The sequence below is a fragment of the Puma concolor genome, chromosome E4, assembly GCF_028749965.1.
Source record: "Puma concolor isolate L17-30 chromosome E4, mPumCon1.1.hap2, whole genome shotgun sequence".
NCBI classification, from domain to species: domain Eukaryota; kingdom Metazoa; phylum Chordata; class Mammalia; order Carnivora; family Felidae; genus Puma; species Puma concolor.
Window position 1 is genome coordinate 40,417,571 of NC_141683.1, and position 20,037 is coordinate 40,437,607.

The window sequence follows — 20,037 nt, forward strand, 5'->3', positions numbered from 1 at the left end:
GTGCTAACAGCTCAGAGCCCGGAGCCTACTTCGGATTCTGTGTCTCCCCCTCTCTCTCTGCCCCACTCACGCTCTCTCTCTGTCTCTCTCTCTCTTAGAAAACATTAAAAAAATTTAACATTTAAAATAAATTTGACTTGTCACTTTATGTTTAAACCATTTACACACACACACACACACACACACACACACACACACATACACACACACGCACGCAAGTTCCCTGTATAGAACTTCCAGACAAAGTTATTTATTTGCTTGTAATCTTACTCCAGGGGAGTTCAGTTGACTTTCCCAAGGTACAATGGGAGGTGGCTGTGCAACCCTTTTTGCCTGCAGTGCCTCAAATTTCTACTCGTTCATTAAGAGAATTCTCCAGAGACAGATGTATTACAGCACTTTGAGAACAATATTCACACCCACTGCTGAAGAGTAAAAAGAGATCGCTGAAGGTTCAGCTCCGTGAAACAATTTAGTGGCTCAATGTGTTACTTAGGAACTAAATCCACGCAGGTACTTGGAAAGAAGCAATGAAGAATGGTGACAAATACCTCCCAGGGTATATGGGTATGAAGACTTATGCTCAAGTCTCCTCCGGCTTGGCTTCCGTGCACAACTAGACTTCAAGTCCGCGTCTCTCACGCACTCTGTTACCTCATGGCCATCGCTTGTGGGTGATGAATGCTAGCGTTCACAGAACAGCGTGCTGATGCTTTTTTTTCCTGCCATTGTATGTAACATGTTTTCTAATTCTTTTGCTCTATTCAGCATTTGACCCCAACGATAGGGGATTATGGTATTAACTCTCTACCCAGCACACATTCTTTACAGACTCTCACTAAATACTGTAAGCCTGCTGCAGAGAGGAATAAAAGTGAAAGCATACCGTCTGGTCTTAAGCTGAGCACACAGAGGGTCGTGATCCAATTGGAAGGGAAGCAGAATTTTTAAAAAGAAAGAGGTTTGACCAAATTTTAATCCTTGTCATTTTCATTTCTCTTACCCTGTGGATTTGGGTGATTTTATTTACACTGTCAGCTTGAGCCCAGGGATTGGAAATCAGGCTTTTATGGAGATTATTAAAAGTACATAGAGTACACTAAAGGTTGGGCTAACTGATATATGCTGCTAAAAATATGAATGTGAATGCCCTGGTATTAGATGCCACTGGCGTACATTTCATCCTCCTTAGAAGGTTATTCTTGGGAGTCCGACCTGCTACAATGGTAATGAGATGCAGGCTGTCAGGATATTTCTAATAGGTAGCAAATGACCAGGGATGGAGGTGAATTAGCATTACTCAGATGAGAAGGTAGCTCTTTATACCATTAATTCCAATGCAAAGTAATTCCGCCATCCTTCTCCTAAAAGAGAGGGCATTGTAAAGTAGGGGGGCAGGAGGAGGGCAGGGTTAAAGCTTGAAGGATTTATCGATGGGTTGGATGGGCCACAATGTCACCCAAGTCTCTAGGCTGGGTTTTGCTCGGCACGAACTCCTCAGATGCATCACTAGCGACTTTTAGTCAGGTAATACCAGAGAGGCCTAGATCATGAAGAGAAAGCTCTAGAACTCAGTCACAGTCTTTAAGCTCTCAAGAGGTAAAAACAAACTGGCTTACCCCATCTCAAAATACTGGAAGCATTCAGTGCTTCAGTCTTAGGTCAAAATGGTGAGCAGGCCTGCTGCTCCAGCACCAAGTCCGTGGCTGGAGGGTATTTGAAAATGGTATTACAATGCTCCAGGGTTCAAGAAAGTCCAGTTCATGTGAGATGATACAGTATACAAGAATGATGATGAGAGAGAGGCCATAAGAAGTCTTCCTGAGAAAATTCATAACGGCAAGATGTTTCGCGTAAAGAGAGCATTGGATCTGACCAGGAGGCAGCAGATTTTGCCTACAGAGCAGTGGACAAAATATAGGGAGGGTAAAATCTATCTCGAACCGCATCTGAAGGAAGTTACTTGGGAAAGAGAGAGAAGAATGGGCAAAGAAAGAATCCTGGAATTGAAATCTGTGGTTGCGGCTGCCTTGAAATATTTTGGAGAAGCTGGCTAAACCGGAAATGTACAGTTTAGAACTACTTGAGCTGCAAACGTATTACTTTAGATAAATGTCTATTGTAATGATAAAAGAAAATACTAGAAGCATTCATGCTTCAGCGAGGCAGGTTTAGGATCTCAAAGACATGGAAATAACTCGTTCACAAAGTAGCTGCCTATGGGGGACTTGTGTCCTTGCAAGGTTATAGATTATGATAATCTAAATAGGCTTAAGAAGGTTTTAGAGAACTGCATGGGTCGCAGCTCTACAATGGATCACCAGGAGAAAATGGGGTATTTGAGGCACTTGTTTCCAATCAAGGGGACCGATGGTATCCTGCTGCCTGCTGCATAGCCTCCTTAGGTGCCACTGATGGAATGAGAGTCACTGCCATGCTGAATCTCTCAAGTGTGCCCCACACATAAAAACGAGGAGAAGGGCAGATGGCAGGAAGCAACTAACCAAGTGTTTATTTCACTTGGAGCTCTCAGTTTAAGGACTGAGGTTCGTAAGTCTCTGTTGTGTCCTCGATGCCTATGTATAAATGAAAATGTGCTATCCTGCCATAGAAAAAGGTGCTATCCAAAAAATGTGCTATCGAGGGGTGCCTGGGTGGCTCAACCAGTTAGGCCTCCAACTCTGGATTTCGGCTCAGGTCACGATCTCACGTTTTGTGAGTTCGAGCCCCACGCTGGGCTCTGCACTGACAGCTCAGGGCCTGCTCGGGATTCTCTCTCTCTCTCTCTCCCTCTATCTCTCTCAAAATAAATAAATAAACTTAAAAAAAAAATACTAGCTGACCAGGGAAAGAAAAGTTTCTGATTTGTAGTCATTGCCAGTTTCCGTAGAACACACACTCTCTGATTGCACGCCACCAGCGCTTTAACGACTGGCTTGCAAACTTCCTAAAGATTTAACAATCAGCACCAGCAGGAGCCGGATCCGGCAGCCCACGGAGAAGACGCTTGTCCACAGGGAGCCTACAGACCAGCTTGGCAGGTGGGCCGGTCCTCCAGTGCCTTCCCCATTTAAAACCTTAGCTCTGAACCACTTGCCCCTCTTCACTTATATTCTACATCCTGACGAGGCCTCAGATCTATTTGTTTTCCTTTTCAGAGCCTTACCCACTCTCCCCGAAACCAGCCACCCTCTGACTAAAATGTTGATTTCCTTCCTAAACTTTGATCCCAGTTCCTGGTCTGGTGGTACTGCGTTCGTGCACACTGAGGAAACGTCACCTGGTCTGGACTGCCACCTCGACCTCTCTACGTCAGCGTGTCCTCATCCGTCGAGAGCGGCTCTCCCTCCAGGTGCGCCACAGCCCACAGGTACACTACCCGGTAGGGTCTGAGGATACCAGTCAACCGCCACCAGAAAGAAGTAAAATATGCCCTTGAATGTGATGTCAGTAGAAACTGCCATGACCCCGGCCAGAGCCACCCCAACCCTCCTTCACTGACTGCCTTTTTAAAACGTGGACGTCTATGTTAGGGTACGTATATGTCTTTTTCAAACCAGATTTCACGTATTTTATTCACTGGATTTGCACAACAACTCCCCAAGTCAGAAAGGATAAACGTGAGTTCTCTCTCTGATACAACAGCACTAGTAAGATAAAGACAAGTCAAGGAATTTGGCCCATGTTACACAGCAAGTAAATTCTGAAGCTTTCTACAGGGCAACTCTCCCGGTCAGTGTGTTATCTGTTACCTATGGTCTCTTGGGCTAGGATCCTCTGGAGAGTGGGATCCAGCCCACGTGGTCATTCTTTATGGAAATTAATGAATAATTCTGACGGTAGGATGATACCTTTGACGATGACGATAAGAGTGATTTATGTTTTTCATCTCCAAGTATAGAAGTGAATTTCACTTTCCTAATTTTCATATCTGCATGCCTTCACACTAATTGTTTCCTCTACGTAGAATGCCTTCCACCTGTCCTATTTGCCTAGAAAATTCCCCTTCATCCCTTAGCACCTGGTACGTAAGCCACCTCTGTCAGATCTGCACCTCTCACTGCCCCACCCCACCTCCAAACAGAATTAACTGTGTCGTATGTTAACGGTGTTAGACTTAGGATATAATTCTTGATGTCGTTCTTTGTTTATTTAGATGTTTCTCCCACCAGATTATGGACAAGACCGGGAACAATGTTTCCTTCCTTTTTGCCTTCCAGTCTCTGCCATGGTGCCTGGCAAGTGACAGATACTCAAAAAGCATTTTTGTGAACAATGACGAAGATGGGGATGATGACGACGGGGTAGGAGGAGCATTTCACTCCTTTCCAGAGAAATAAAGAGCTTTTCCACCTTTTACAACCGGTTTTCAGTTTAGAACAGCGTCTTAGTTAAGGTAATCAGTGCAGGCTGCTATAAAATACAATTTCCAAATATGAATACTACAACCCAATACGAGGCTATTACTTACTCGTGAACATCTGGTGCATGCTGGGATCCCTCCATTGTGTGGCTTTTCCCATCTTGGAGTCCTTTGCTCCCAGCTATTCAGATGAAAAAAAAAAAAAAAAAAAGTAAAGAAGACATATCAGGTTTTTTTTTTTTTTTTTTTTTTTTTTTAATTTTTTTTTCAACGTTTATTTATTTTTGGGACAGAGAGAGACAGAGTATGAACGGGCGAGGGGCAGAGAGAGAGGGAGACACAGAATCAGAAACAGGCTCCAGGCTCTGAGCCATCAGCCCAGAGCCCGACGCGGGGCTCGAACTCACGGACCGCGAGATCGCGACCTGGCTGAAGTCGGACGCTTAACCGACTGCGCCACCCAGGCGCCCCATCAGGTTTTAATACAAGTGGCCTCGAAGCAACAGTCATCTGCTCATATTCCATTGGCCAGAGCTCAGGAGCACATGGCCCATCTAACTTCAAGGCAGCCTGGGAGATGTAACCTTCCTTGTGTTCAAGAAGAAACTCAAAATGGTGAGCAGTGAAAGATTTTTTTTCCACAGTCTGCACTTCTGGACATCAAATATCTACTTTTCCTTTCACTCACAAAGCACACTCACCTCACCCTAATAAGGTCAATTCAAGGTCCCATCCAATCACCACCTCCATATTAAAAAGATAAGCTATCTGCTTGTCAGCTTCCCCACCGTCACAACCCATTTATAATGGTAGGAAAAGAACGACAAATTATCCGTTTCAAGAGGGAAGTAATGGACAACATGTGACATTATGGTTCACAGCCATGCTAAAACCCTTCCGGGTCAGCACTGTGAAGTCCATACCCTCCAGACATGGGGGGTGTGGGGTTTGCCCTAGAAAGGACTCCCTTCTTTGTGCTTCTCCTTGGCCCCACGTGAGGTGAAATTGGGGGAACACCCTTCATTCTGAGCAGCGCCACTTTAAAAGCTTGACTTCTGCTCAGTGTGGCCTGGGCTGGGAACTCAAGAATTATTTTAAGCTTCGAACAAGGAAGGACTTTTCAGGTCCGGGGCCGTGGTGTCTTTGGTAATGCAATCCTCAAAAACTTAGAAGGTATATGATATATTTGCTTCCAGTCAGGTCCATGTGCCAGGAATCACACCCAGAGTTATTTTCTAGACACTGTTATCAAATCCACCTTTTTTCTTTGACTCTTCTCCTCCATGTCTTTCTCTCTCTCAACATAATTACCTAAATACATTGAGGATCTCAGAAATAAGAGATGGGAACAGCATACCCCTGATTTGATTTTTGCCTCAAATGACTCCGTTCAGTTGAGAACTTTTACTAGATATTTGTCACTTCAAGCCCTTTTTGGTACCATGTCTTACTGTCTGAATCTAAAATAAATTCATTGTTTCCAACCCTAGAGCCCAAATTTCTGGATTCTGGATTCTACTTCCACTCGCAAACTCATGATGCTTTCCTGAACCATCTCTTCCTTGTAATACATATCTAGATTTCTTGTAATACTAAAAACAGTGCTGAAATTCTGTTTTTTAACCATGTCCCCTAAAGGTATAAACTGTGCATGTGACTGCCTTCTAATTAATATCTGGCAATAGGTATACCAAATGATTTGTCACTGCATAAGCTGAATTTCTGTCTTCCATTTTCTGGTATTAATTGCCTTTCTGCCTGTTGCTGAACTAGTAAACCAATGATGCATACAGTATAGGGGCACCCAAGAATATAGGGGCACCTGGGTCAGTCAGTTGAGCGTCAGACTCTGGATTTCAGTTCAGGTCATTTCACAGTTCGTGAGATCTAGCCCCACATCGGGCTCCGCACCAGGCATGGAGCCTGCTCTGCCCCTTTCTTCCACTCTCTCTCTCTCTCTTTCTCTCTCTCTCTCTGTAAAATAAAAAAATTAAATACGTAAAGTTAAAATAGTATAACGGTCAGGGAATATGATTTGGCTATGTCAATACCCCATTTCTGGTAGCAGTTTCCATATTAGAGCCATAAATACCCGTTATTATAACAACCATCTCAATGATCTCACACATAGGTTCATTTCTCCCTCAGGCCACTGTCAGTCCAACTCTGGCAGCTCTCCTTGGAGGCTCTCTTCCAGGTAGTGACTCAGGAACCCAAACTCCTTCCATTCTGTGGTGCTAGAATCTGAAACCAGTGGTGACTGAAAATAATGCGGAAGGGAAGTGAAGCTGGGCTATTGTTTAAGATATTTTGAAGGGGCAGGACTAGAAGTAGCTTGTATTCTTCTGTCCTAATTTTTTTTTGGGGGGGGGGCAGAACCCTGTCACATGACCCCAACCTAACAAGGAGGGATAAAACGTTCCTGAATGTGCAGGACCAGGAAATGGGATTGATGAGCTTATCGTTCTCCTTCCTGCATGATAATGTGTCATTATTTGAAACGTGTCATTGACTCCCTACTGATGATTGACCAAACTGAGAAGAGATTACTTGTCTTTTCTCCATCACCAACAAGAATCTTGGGCAACAGGACATCTTATTTTTATATTAAAAATAAAAACAATTTATTTTTTATTTTGAGAGAGAGAGAGAAGGTGCAAGTGAGTGAGGGGCAGAGAGAGAGAGAGAGAGAGAGAGAGAGAGAGAGAGAATCCCAGGAGGGGCAGAGAGAGAGAGAAAAGGAGAGAAAGAGAGAGAAGCGGGGCTCACTCGAAGTGGGGCTCGAGCTCACCAGATGTGGGACTCGAACTCACGAACCATGAAATCATGACCTGAGCTGAAGACAGATGCTTAACGACTGAGCCATCCTGGTGCCCCACAATTTATGTTTTTAAAAAATTATATATATTATATTAAAAATTTTTAGATAAAAATAAAAAAGGTCGAAGCACTTTAAAATTATTTATGAAGAATTTAAGCCAAGTATAATTTTCTTCCCACTTAATAAACAACAGAACATTAGAATAGTGAGAGGTTTCACAAGACCCACCGTGGATCATCCAACGAGCTACCAGAACTTTGGCTTTGAAAGATAACCTTCTCTGACCAAATCTGTATAACACAAGCAATTAGTGTGTAGACTGGCCGTAAATGACAACTAGTCATGACCACGCATGACGGCGATGGCTTAGTCTAAGTGAACTGGTTATCGGCACTCGCTAATCACTCACCTGTCACCCAACTCTCCTCAAGTGTACCTCAGCCCAAGGGGACAGAGGACCTGATCCACCAACAAGTAGTAATCAGTGTGGTAGTGTAGTAGAAAGAGCAGTTTTGAGTGAAACAGATCTAGGGTCCTGTGCAAGTAATTTGAACTTCTCTGAAACTCAGTTCCCTCATCTCTCATTTGTGAAATGGGGGATATGCTGTATACTATTGTGAGCATCTGAGATACACACACATACACACACACACACACACAGCATGGCTGACATTCAGACAATATGAGCTGGTAGTGGTATTCTCAATGGTCAGTGTTCATGCTGTACTAGGTATTGACTATTTTAACATCATCCCTGAGTGTACTGAATAAGTCTACACCTACCTACTTTATTTTTTTTCTTTCTTTTTTTTTTTTATTTTTTTTTAACGTTTATTTATGTTTGAGACAGAGAGAGACAGAGCATGAACGGGGGAGGGTCAGAGAGAGAGGGAGACACAGAATCGGAAACAGGCTCCAGGCTCTGAGCAGTCAGCACAGAGCCCGATGCGGGGCTTGAACTCACGGACCACGAGATCATGACCTGAGCCGAAGTCGGCCACTTAACCGGCTGAGCCACCCAGGCGCCCCTACCTACTTATTTATTTAGGCCTACAACAGGCCTATCATTTTTCTTGGCATTATGCAAGATACAAAGAAATGTAATTTAAGGCGTAGGCCCGGTCTTCAGCCCAGTCCCGAGGCCCACCATGTGAAGGTAACTAGAAATGTGGCAGGAACTCAGAGAGGGAATTCATGTGAGCATTGGCTGCACAAGTCAAAGAAGGTTCCACAGAGAAGGTGATTCCATGAGTTTGGAGGATGCTGGAGGTTGGGGGACGCTTCTGCATAAAGCTTGGTAAAGTAGAGAACACCGAGGAGACCGGTCAGACAGGAGAGGAGAGCAACGAAAGAGAAATGAACTTTATCACCAGTGCTGCACATTCATGCAGAGGAAAATGGGTACTTGATTTTTATATCAAAAAGGGCACAATCCCCATCCCAAAGAGATCATTGCATTTCCAGAGGGTACTGACGGGAACACAGCCATAATGGATTCCAGTAATTGCAAACATTTGTACGAAGAGGAAAATGTTAAAATGTATACCTTTTGTACGATTTTGAAAAGGTATGGTATATTGGGTGTTTTTCCAGTGCAACAATCCTTGTTTTCCTATTTCTCTTCCCACACGTTCTCTTTTCAACTCCATACATGCCACTACAACAGAGACATGCCAAGTACCTGGGACAGGGGTCTAGCACATAGTAGGCACCCAAAGAATGTTTGTTAAATGTTAAGTTGTTTGGTAAAGTTCTGAAAAAGTTTTGCTTGGCAGAATTGCAGCTTTTCTGTAGTCTTCAAATCAGGCAAGGTGAGTGAGTAGAAGTTTACCTCCTTAAAAATGAGACAGTGAAGACTGCTGATCAACTCTTACATGGAGTTTATATGAATGCACAAGGAAGGAAATTAGTAGATGCTTCGGATGATGATATCTAGTGACCAGAAAGGCAGACAGCCCAAGAAAAGCTCATCTTTGAAGGTTTCAACATAGTCATTGTCTAAGTGCCACTTTCCCAGGCTCAGCACACACTGGTGATGCACTTGAAGCTTTGATAGGTCCTTCAGCAAAGCATCTTCCTTCCCTAACGCTTTTCCTAAGTTCTACTTAATGACTGAATGACTTAAGATAACCAAGGTGGGTGATCTCCAACCCATATCTAACAGGTGTCATTTTTTCAGTTAAAGTGATACAATTTTCCCCCTTCCTTTAAACCATGATTCTTTATGGTTGCCACCATCAAATCAATGCTTCCCAGTTTTTAGGTGATGGGTAAATGCCAATAAGAAAAGGGAAGTCATTGCCCAGCATTTATCATCAAATTAGTATTTCTTTTTGTGTATGTGAGTGCTTAATAAAATGATAACCTTGCAAGCTAAGCTTTGAGAAAAAGGGACTTCTGAATTTCAAAAGTTCCCTTTACATGAGCAAAGCCATGCTTTGAGTAACAATATGGAATTTTACAGGAATAGAGAGTTTAGAATATGACATAAGAGGCATTCTTACCTGCTTGGGAGAAAATTGGAAGTTATTCTGGAGCAGGGAGGAGGAAGAAATGGAAAACCCAACAACAACAACAGCAAAAAGGAACCTAGCCAGTTATGTATATCCCTGACCTCCCATGCTACCCACACTAGAAATTCCCCAGAGCAATAGGGCTTGTTCTTGCCTTCCCATGAACATACCAGAATTTCAATCCTGCTCTCCCCTCCCCCCATGTCTGCCTTTGTATTGAAACCTCAGCAATATGGTACCACTGGCAGGTGGGTTAACCTGGCTGAGGGGGTTGTTTAGGTGCCCTGAAGTAGAGCTTCTGGCTTCCCAAGGCTTGTACTTGGTGTCCGTGGAATTCAGAAGTTCCATATGGTCCTGTGAGAGGCTACAGTGGTACTGAGATGCCAGAGGACATGTAGGGATCTGTAGTTGGGACAAGACGGCCACAGAGTGCGAGGACTCCACCACCAGAAGCGAGTGGCCAGGACCAGGGGCAGGATTAAACACAAACCCCAAGAGACCAAATGGAGGAGCCCCTTCTTTGTGGCTGCCAGCCCAGGGTACCCAGGGAACAGACCGGACCTGTCCTGCAGCAAAGACTAGCAAGGACTTAGAGGTAAGGCAACCCAAGCTTCTCTCCCCCACCCACCATGGCAATGCTACGTAAGACTCCTCCCAAGCCCAAATGCTACCTATAGCTTGCAGGTGGGAGGGGAGTAGAGAAACCCTGAAAGACTGACATTTACCCCAAAAAAGACTATTGTTAACACAAGAAAGGGTTGCCTTTAGTTGTCAGGTTTAAGTCCCGTCTGGTTCACCTCCACTTCCGCGCAAGAAAGGGACGAGGGATCCGAGCAACATGGTAAATTACATGCCAAAGCAACACGCTCTGTGCTTTTAACACAGCTGAGTGTAGGACACGTGATTTTTAACCCTGACTCTACTAACGATGCAAAGTTGCTGGTCAAAACGCCCAGAAGCCCTCCCCATGCTTTAAGCGACGTCATGCAGGTGAATAGAAATACGTGTCACATCATCTACATCCTATAGTTTTGTAAGGCTTTCCCTGTAATGTTAAACCTAAAAAACTGTTCTGATAGTCCAACTGGAGGGAGAAGATGTAGTCACTGCATTTCCGCTTAAGAATTGTTATTTCCTTACCCTCAGGGGAGAGAACAGAGGCACGCTCGATCTTATTGCATTCCGCTGATATTTCATCATTGACACATTGGAGGTTTGTGGCAACTCCTCATAGAGCAAGTCTTTCGGTGCCATTTGTCCAACAATTTGCTCACTTCGCGTCTCGGTGTCACATTTTGGTAACCCTCACAATATTTCAAACCTTTTCATCATTACCTTTGTTATGATGATCTGTGCTCAGCGATCTTTGACATCACTATTGCAATTGTCCTGGGCTCCCGTGATCCATTCCCGGATAAGACAGCAAACTTAACAGACAAATGTTATTATGTCCTGACTACTCCACCCAGCAGCCGTTCCCCATCTCTCTCCTTCTCGTCAGGCCTCCCTAGTCCCAGAGCCACAACGGTATTGAAAGTAGGCCAACTAATAACCCTACGATGGCCTCCGACGTGTTCAAGTGAGAGGGAGAGGTGCACATCTCTCTCTTTAAATCAAAAGCTAGAAATGAGTAAGCTCAGTGGGGAAGGCATGTTGAAAGCTGAGATAGGCTGAGAGCTGGACCTCTTGCACCAGTTAGCTGAGTTGTGAATACAAAGGACAAGTTCTTGGAGGAAATGAAAAGTGCTGCTCCAGTGAACACATAAATGATAAGAAAGGGAAACAGCCTTATTGCTGATATGGAGAAAGTGTCAGCGGTCTGGATAGGAGATCAAACCAACCACAACATTCCGTTAAGCCAAACCCTAATCCAGAGCAAGGCCCATAACTCTGTTCAATTCTGTGCAGGCTGAGAGAGGTGAGGAAGCTGCACAAGGAAAGTCTGAAGCTAGCAGAGGTTGGCTCAAGAGGTTTAAGGAAAGAGGCCGGCTCCGCAAGATCAAAGTGCAACGTGAAGCAGCAGGTGCTGGTGTAGGTGCTGCAGTAAGTGAACCCGAAGATCCAGCTAACTCACTTAATGAAGGTGGTCACACTAACAACAGGTTTGCAATGTAGATTAAAACAGCCTTCTATTGGAAGACGATGCCATCTAGAACTTTCACAGCTAGAGAGAGAAGTCCATCCCTGGCTTCAAAGCTTCAAAGGACAGGCTGACTCTTTTGTTAGGGGCTCAGGCAGCTGGCAACTTTCTCTTAAAACCAATGTTTTTTTACCATTCTGAAAATCGTAGGGCACTTAAGAACAATGCCTGCTCTAGAAATGGAACAATAAAGCCTGGATGACAGCACGTCTGTTTACGACATGGTTTACTGAATATTTGAAGCCCACTGTTGAGACCTACTGTCCAGAAAAAAGATTCCTATCAAGAGATTACTGCTCATTGACAATGCACCTTCTCACCCAAGAGCTCTGATGGAGATGTCCAGTGAGATTCATGTTGTTTCCATGCCTGCTAACACCACTTCCATTCTGCAGCCCATGGACCAAGGAGCAATTTCAATGTTTAAGTCTTATCATTTAAGAAATACATTTCATAAGGCTATAGCTACCACAGATCATGAGTCTCCTGATGAATTTGGACAAAGTAAATTGAAAATCTTCTGGAAAGGATTGACCAGTCTCGATGCCATTAAGAACATTCATGATTCATGGGAAGAGATCCAAATATCAAGATCAACAGAAGTTTGGGAGAAGGGATTCCAACCCTAATGGATGATGTGAAGGGGTTCAAGACTTCAGGGGAGAAAGTCACTGCAGACGTGGTGGAAACAGCAAGGGAGCTAGAATGAGAGGTGGAGCCTGAAGATGGGACTGAATTGCTATAATCTCGTGATAAAACTTTAAGGGATGAAGGGTGCTTCTTAAGAATGAGCATGAAAGGGTTTTTTGAGATGGAGTCCACTCCTAGTGAAAAGGCTGTATAGATTGTTGAAATGACAACCAAGAGTTTGGAATATTACATAAACTTAGTTGATAAAGAAGCAGAAGGGGGGTGCCTGGGTGGCTCAGTTAGTTAAGCATCTGACTATTGATCTCAGATTAGGTCTTGATCTCAGGGCCGTGAGTTCAAGCCCCGTGTTGGGTTCCCTGCTGGGCATGAAGTCTACTTAAAAAAAAAAAAAAAATTGGAAGGGTTGCAGAGGATTGATTCCAAATTTGAAAGAAGTTCTCCTGAGGGTAAAATGCTATCAAACAACATTATGTGCTACAGGGAAGTCATTCATGAGAGGAAGAGTCAATCAAAGTGGCAAACTTCAGTGTTGTCTTATTTTAAGAAATTGCCACAGCCATCCCAGCCTTCAGCAAGCCATCATCATTGAGGCAAGACCTGCTATCAACAAAGATTATGACTCACTGAAAACCCAGATGATGGTTTGTGTTTTTTCAGCAAGGAAGTCATTTTAAATTAAGGTATTTACATTGGGGTGTTTTTAGACATAACGCTATTGCACACTTAATAGACTACAACATAGCATAAATATAACTTTTATGGGTACTGGGAAACAAAAAAAAAATTGACTCACTTTATTGAATTGTTTGCTTTATGGCGATGGTCTGGAACTGAGTCCACAGTATCTCCTAGACACATCTGTGACAAAAAACATAAAGTCATACACGTGGTTGTGCTAGGAATCTCGATTTGTCAGTTAGAAAAATAACACATCAGAAAGTCACGGGAAAGACATTGTTTGCTACATGTTGTCGGAGACTTTGCATGCACTCTCTTATGTATCCCTCAAACCACCAGGTAAATCAGGTGTTATTCTCATATTATAGATGAGGACACTGATACTCTGATTAATAAATCAAGATTTACTTTTCCAAGGCCACCAAAGCTAGAAAGTACCAGAACTAGTATTGGAACGCACCAACAGGACCTCGGTAGAACCCTCTCTGTTCCACTGGCTCGCCCAGGGTCTCACACTTTGCCCAGCGTTTCATACAGAGACCTGCCTGATGACGACACCCCTGCTGAACACAGCAGGCTGATGGCCTCCCGTCCCTTGGAAATGGACACCGCAATGTTTTATCAAAACTGCCAGCCTCGGAATTTATCTGGCGTAGCAAGAACCAGAAGCCCACGCTATCGCCCTCCTAAGTTAGGAGACTTTTTCTTTTTCCTTCAGGTTCCCTATTTTGATAGTAGATGAAAAGAATTATTTCCTTTTTCTCTCTGATGGCCACTCTTGCGTCCGTTCCAATTAGTGTGCTCCATTCTTTGAAGACAAGCCCAAGTTGCTTTTCTGATCCCTCAGCTTCTCAGGCTGCTGTCTTGACAAATCAGAAAGACCATTGTCTTGACAAATCAGAAGCAGGAGCGGGGAGCTGATTAGCTGGGCTGCTCAGCCTCCCCCAGGTGCCTTCAGATACCTACCTGTTCCCTTCGATGCTGGACATTTCACAAGAAGCGTGCACAAACCAGAAAGTGAGGTGCCAGGACGACCTGCAACACCGACCTACAGGAGCATTTGAGGGGAGCAGGCAGGTCTTCAGAAGCTACTTAGAAAATTGCTTTCTAGTATGCAGGCATCGCATCCTGTGGAGCCTGAAGCATGCGGCAAGACAATTATGGTGGGCTTTCTGAAGTCGTGGAAAAGACTAAAAATGGCCAATCCCTCAGGACATAAGGAAATATAGGCATCGAGCCAGTGGAAACCACGAAGTAAGCCAGAAAGAAATGAAAGCTTTTCTGCTTTTCCTTACTATTCCTTTCTACATTAAAAGCCAATTTTACTAGCATTTTGTCAGCCAGAGTCCTTTGCAGACAAATACCTCCAAATTCCCAGACCAGTGACAATGGAGATCCATAAAGATGTTTTAAAGACTGTCACCTGAAATGCCTTTGTGCATCATTGATACAAATTAAATAGCGTCTGGCATTTTTTGAATGATTGAGTAACGCTACTTACTTTATGAAAACGGGTAATTCATATTTAGAATGTTTAGAACGTTTAGTTAACCAGAAAACTTGACTTACGGGACACCTTGGCGACTGAATGAGCTAAGAATCGACCAGCTGGTATCATGAAAACCCACGTGCTTCAGAATTAGAAGGACGAGGTTGCCTCCCAAATGTGATCACTTATTAACTGCGTGACCTTCAAGTCCTTTGAACTCTCTGCACCTTACTTTTCTCATTTACAAATGAGGGTAATGTTATCTTCCTTTCCAGTTGTTAACGCTTCTATGAGACAGACATGTGCACGTGCCCAACACATACCTGCCCACAAGAGAAACTTAACAAAGACACCTGCAATTTTTTTAAAAACGTTCTAAGTTTATTTATGTATTTTGAGAGACAGAGAGACAGCATGAGTGGGGTGGGCAGAGAGAGAGAGAGAGAGAGAATCCCAGGCAGGCTTTGCACGGCCAGCACAGAGCCTGATGTGGAGCTCGAACCCACAAAGCGGTGAGATCATGACCTGAGCTGAAACCAAGACGCTTAACCAGCTGAGTTCACCCACGGTGCCCCAATACACCTGCAATTCTTACGATGATGATATGTTTAATACTGCTGGTATTAGCGATTTCATATCTAATTCTTCCCTTGTTCTACCAGCCTCTGTCCACCCTTCCATTTTGGCATTACATACCTCCCCTGGACCTGAGAGTCTTCCCAAAGTCTATGGTTGGCCCCTCCCTTTCTCATGCAAACAATGAAGAGTTGTTTGGGCATATCTGAGACTCTCCCTGGGCCGAGTTCTCCCCTCCACAGAGACACCGCCCTCTGCCCTCGTCTTAGTTTCCCCCATCATTTCCTCTTTCTCTGGGCCAGACCTGGATAAACTTGTGGTTTCCTTCCTTCAAGCTCTCTGGAGAGCTGAGTACTGCACACTTGAAAGCCTAAAAACTTGTCATTTCCACCTTGAACCAGTGGCTGACCTAGCCAGACAGCCTGGGAAATGAATTAGTGTCCTTAAGCAGAGGCAGAATGTGAGCAGTGACCCAGCTCCCCTAAGCAACTATGGAAACTGTCAAGCGGTAGTTAAAGTTCCCTTTTTCCCAACCCCTTTAATTATGTTGAAAACTATGTCATATTGTTTTTGAAAAAGTTAATGAAATAGTAGGTAAAGGTGAACCAAGGAACATAATTTACTTGGATTTCCTTGCAAGCTTTTGATAAGGTCCCTCATAAAAGGCTATTAAGGAAAATAGATGACCAGAGGGCTATGGGCAAAAAGTCTTTTTGGTGTATTAAAAACTGGTTAAGCTATTTTAGAAGGAAGAATCACTGACACTGGCTACTTCTTGGAGTGGAGAGAGGTTAATCACAAGCTGTCCCCAGTGTTAGTATTTGGACTTAAAGTGTTAGAACAATTTATAAAGGAAAAGAAAGCAAAGTTAATCAAAGACACAAAATGATTAGCATGGTATGAGCTTTCCAGAGTGCTTGGCATGAACGAAGTCTCCTTGTCCATCACCCGGGAAATACGGGCCCCGAGAGGGAACTGGGCATGGCCGGGAAAAGGAAACTTCCAAGGATGGGGACTAAGTTCTGAAAACCCTTGAGAGAAAGACTCACCAAAAAAAAAAAAAAAAATGCTTTTCATTTGGTGGCCCAAACGCAGCGGGGTCTGAGACTGGAGGGAAGGGCGTAACAACCTTGCCAGCGTCCTTCCCACCCTCCCAGCAGATGGTGGTTTAAGGCCATGAAAAATCAGAAATGAGAGGCATGGGTGGAAAGCATTTAAGCAGTATGAAGACACCATTTTGCATGCTTTTCATTCCAAAGTTGTAAAAGAATCATTCTATTGGTGAAGGAGAGCCAAAGAATGTAACCGGGAATAAGGCTCCCCTGGGTAACTGTTGTATGTGACAAGACACAGCGAAGACGTGTTTACCACCGACTCTCGGGGGTGACGGGAAGAGCTTCATTTCTGCAAAAGAAGACAGACCTTCCTTTAAAGTGCTTGTAATTAACCATACGCTTCTCCTCACAGTTAGCCCCAGTGCTGTTCCCCACCCCCCCCCAAATATTTTCACTGTAAAACAGGGCAGAAGGAGTTACACAAATATGTGGATGCTGAGGAGGCAAAGCCCAGCTCTTCTCCCAGCCACGGCCCTCATTAATCTTTGTGACACTCTTTATTGAGTCTCACCTGTGTTTCTTCAGGATCACAAAGCCCCCCATGCCAAAGTCACACAGCAATCCGTGGCAAAGTTAACTCTAATCTTGGTTGGCCAAGCTTCTTTTCTTTTGCCTAGTCAAGTCGTAACTCTAGTTGATATATAGGGTGCTGTTTGCATGGCAGGAATGCCTTTATTTTGAGAGGGACAGAGAGAGTGCATGAAACAATATACTGGACATAAAAATACTCCTCTCGAAGAATCCAGCAATAGACCCATACAAATATAGTCAACCAACTTTTGACCAAGGTGCAAAGACAATTCAATAGAGAAAGGATGGCTTTTCAGACAAATGGTTCTGGAACAATGGATACTGGAAACAATATTTTTTTATACTAAAAAAAAAAGAAGAAAAACCCCCAATAGATGCCATATACAAAGATGAGCAAAAATAGATCATAAATGCAAATGTAGTTGTAAAATTATAAATTTCTAGAAGAAAATCAAGGAGAAAATCTTTGCAACATTTGGGTTAGACAAAAAGTCCTTAGATCCAACAGCAAAAAAGAAAAAAAAAATGGATAAAATTGGACTTGATAAAAATTCAAAGCCTCGAGACCTGAGTCATAAGCAGGAACTGAAACAAAAAGCAAACCTTTCATTTTTCCAACGAGACTTAGCGACATAAAACCTTTTCTCAGGAGCATAAGACTTGGAGTGAGCAACTAAATTGAAAAATGGCAGCACCTCAGCTAACTTTTCCCCAAAATGGGTCAGGTAGAAATTAATGGCTCTTTCCTCTGCTTTCCTAGCAATTTGTGTGCTTTTATAGTACTTAACACGCTCTATTGTCGTTAATTGTCATGGACTCATCCCATCTCAGGCACAGATGTCCTCACTGAATTGTGAGCTCCTCGGGGGCAGGGCCAAGTATTATTATATCTGTGCACTCTCAGAACCTAGCAGAGGACTGATACAGAATGTGCAGTCAATAGATGTTTGAAGAATAAAAGAAAGGAGGAGGGGGCGGGGGAAAGCAAGAAAGTGCGAGAAAGGCATTGTGAGAAGAGAGAAAGGGAAGGAAGGAAGGAAGGAAGGAAGGAAGGAAGGAAGGAAGGGGAAAGGAAAGAAAGAAGAAAGGAAAAGGGGGATGGAGGGAGGGAGGGAGGGAGGGAGGGAGGGAGGGAGGAAGGGGGGTAGGAAAAAAGAAAACTATGCCTGGGGTGGAGGAAACCGGGACCCACAGGGTCTGCTAGAAGACAGGGCAGTGTTTGGTGTGGGAAGGGGCAGCCGTGGGCCAGCTGGATCTTCTGGAGCCCTGTAACCCACATCAGCCCACGGTTGCGTGGCCAGGCCACTCTCTCTGAAATCACCACCACCCTTTGTCCCTGACGCTGCAGCCCCGAAGACGTCAGGAGCCATTGTGTGGTTCAGCGCAGGGCCAACCACCGCCGAGGCAGGAGGAGGGAGGCTGAGGCTGCTGGCTAGTACTGCTGGGTCTGCTCCCTCCGCTCCCCGGCCACAGGCCTGGGTGTCAGAGCCAGAACCGGCAGGTCAGGGTGGCGAGGAGCTGCTGGCATGGCCGGCCTCTCACATTCTCTCCTCTCCAATGGCCCCGGCCCGGCATTGCTGGGGAAACGGGAGGGGCCCGGCAGCCAGCAGCCCAGAGTGAGAACTTCCCTTTGCCAGAGCCAGCTGCTGGCTGCCATCTGGGCAGGGGCAGTGCCAGTTTCCCAAATCTGCCTTCCCTCTGGAAAAGGGGGAGAAAACTCTGTGCTGAGAAGATAGCTTCTCCCTCCATCCTGAGGCTCTCAGTTAAAAACCCGACAAAACCAGCCTTTGAAAAAGGAAGGAACGGGAAATGCCTCTCGTTGGGCCGTTTCCAAAGGAATTCGCTTCTCCTGGGGCCTTTACGTCCAAGAAAAATCTCGATTCGCCCTCCGTGTCCCTTGGTTCTTTTATTTTACTTAGCGATAACCTTGACCTTTTAACAATCGCATCTCCTCGTTCGCACAAATAAAACGCCGGTACCCGTGGGTCCTTTTTATTTGTCACGTAGGGGTGGGATCACCTGCCATAAACTGAACATTCTCTGAGAGGTGTGATTTAGTCTTTTTCCTCCGCTCCCTACCATAAATAACCCAGCACCTCCCCTCAGCTGGCACTCAGTGGACGCTTTCTGATGGGTTCATCCATTCACCGAACGCATATTGAGCACCTTCTGAACGTTGGTGAAAACTCAAAGAGGATCCGGCCCCTGTTCTCAGAGGTCAGCCAGTCAGGCAGAAACATTCCCTCAGGTCCTCCCGGATGTCAGCTGCGGTGTGCCAGCCCTTCGACCACATGTTATTTACTGTGCCACCACTATGCTCCCAGGACGCAGATGGGAAGAGTTGGCACCTGCCGGAGCACAGAACTGAGTAGGTCCTCCGCGAAACCAAACGCAGGCAAACTCTATCCAGGGGTGAGAGTCTCACCGTGGATGGACACTGCCCAATCAGAACAGATCCCGGGTTTATGTTTGTTTATTATTGCTTTAGCTCTTAAGTCCTTCCTCTCCATCTTGACACCCCCTTCTTAGCGAAAGCACAGAACCGACCCAGCATCCCACCACGGCCAGCTGACGGACGGACGGACGGTCCGACGGTTACAGGGAAGGAGGCGCCTACGGCCACAGGAGGCCCTCACCCTCATGGAGGTCCTCAGGGCGGGTCTTCAGCTAGGCTTCCCACCTTCGCTGGCATCCTGGTTCTGAAGCAGTTCTAAACACGCTTATTGTTTCATGAAAGCAGGGAAGGTCTGGAGAGTGTGGCTGGCTCTCTGAAATAGACAGCTTGGTCCCCCCCGGCTCTGGAGCCTTGATGTTTCGCCTGTTTGGGGGACAATCGGGCACCTTAAAAAAAAAGTGGTTCACGAAGTCCTAATCCACAGGAACAATGCTATCTTGCCTTTTAAGTGTTTCCTAAGCTGATCTACAATAATGAAAAATATAGGTAAATGCAGTTTGCTTAGGATGGAGCCCGTAGCAAGCAGTCGTTGTTTAATGAATTTGAATGTGAACGATCTCCTTGGTGCCTCATCTTAGTTCCTGGGATAGGCAGGGCAGGCGCGATCAGTTCCCATGCTGTGGCCCAACACAGGTAACTAGCCTGTCCTGGCTGATACAGTAGGTGACAGAGCTAGACCAGAAGTTGGGTCTCCTGACTTCTAAT

At 44.8% G+C, this 20,037-nt stretch overlaps 1 protein-coding gene and 1 pseudogene across 15 annotated transcripts in view; one reads left to right on the forward strand and one right to left on the reverse strand.

The window, feature by feature from the left end:
- The window catches only part of LOC112857673 (uncharacterized), a 173,552-nt gene that overhangs the window by 65,088 nt on the left and 88,427 nt on the right, over positions 1–20,037 (reverse strand). For 12 of the 15 annotated variants that reach the window (XR_015245954.1, XR_015245947.1, XR_015245946.1 and 9 more), the window contains 2 exons: positions 13,282–13,346; positions 4,472–4,544 (listed from right to left, as the gene is read on the reverse strand). The gene's annotated coding sequence lies outside the window, so the exon portion shown is untranslated. Of the gene's footprint in view, positions 1–2,895; positions 3,810–4,471; positions 4,545–5,263; positions 6,336–13,281; positions 13,347–16,431; positions 16,636–20,037 lie in introns of those variants that run through there. The other 3 variants (XM_086693624.1, XM_086693623.1, XM_086693626.1) reach the window with 3 other exon arrangements.
- On the forward strand, positions 1,668–2,086 carry LOC112857672 (cytochrome b-c1 complex subunit 7 pseudogene; annotated as a pseudogene).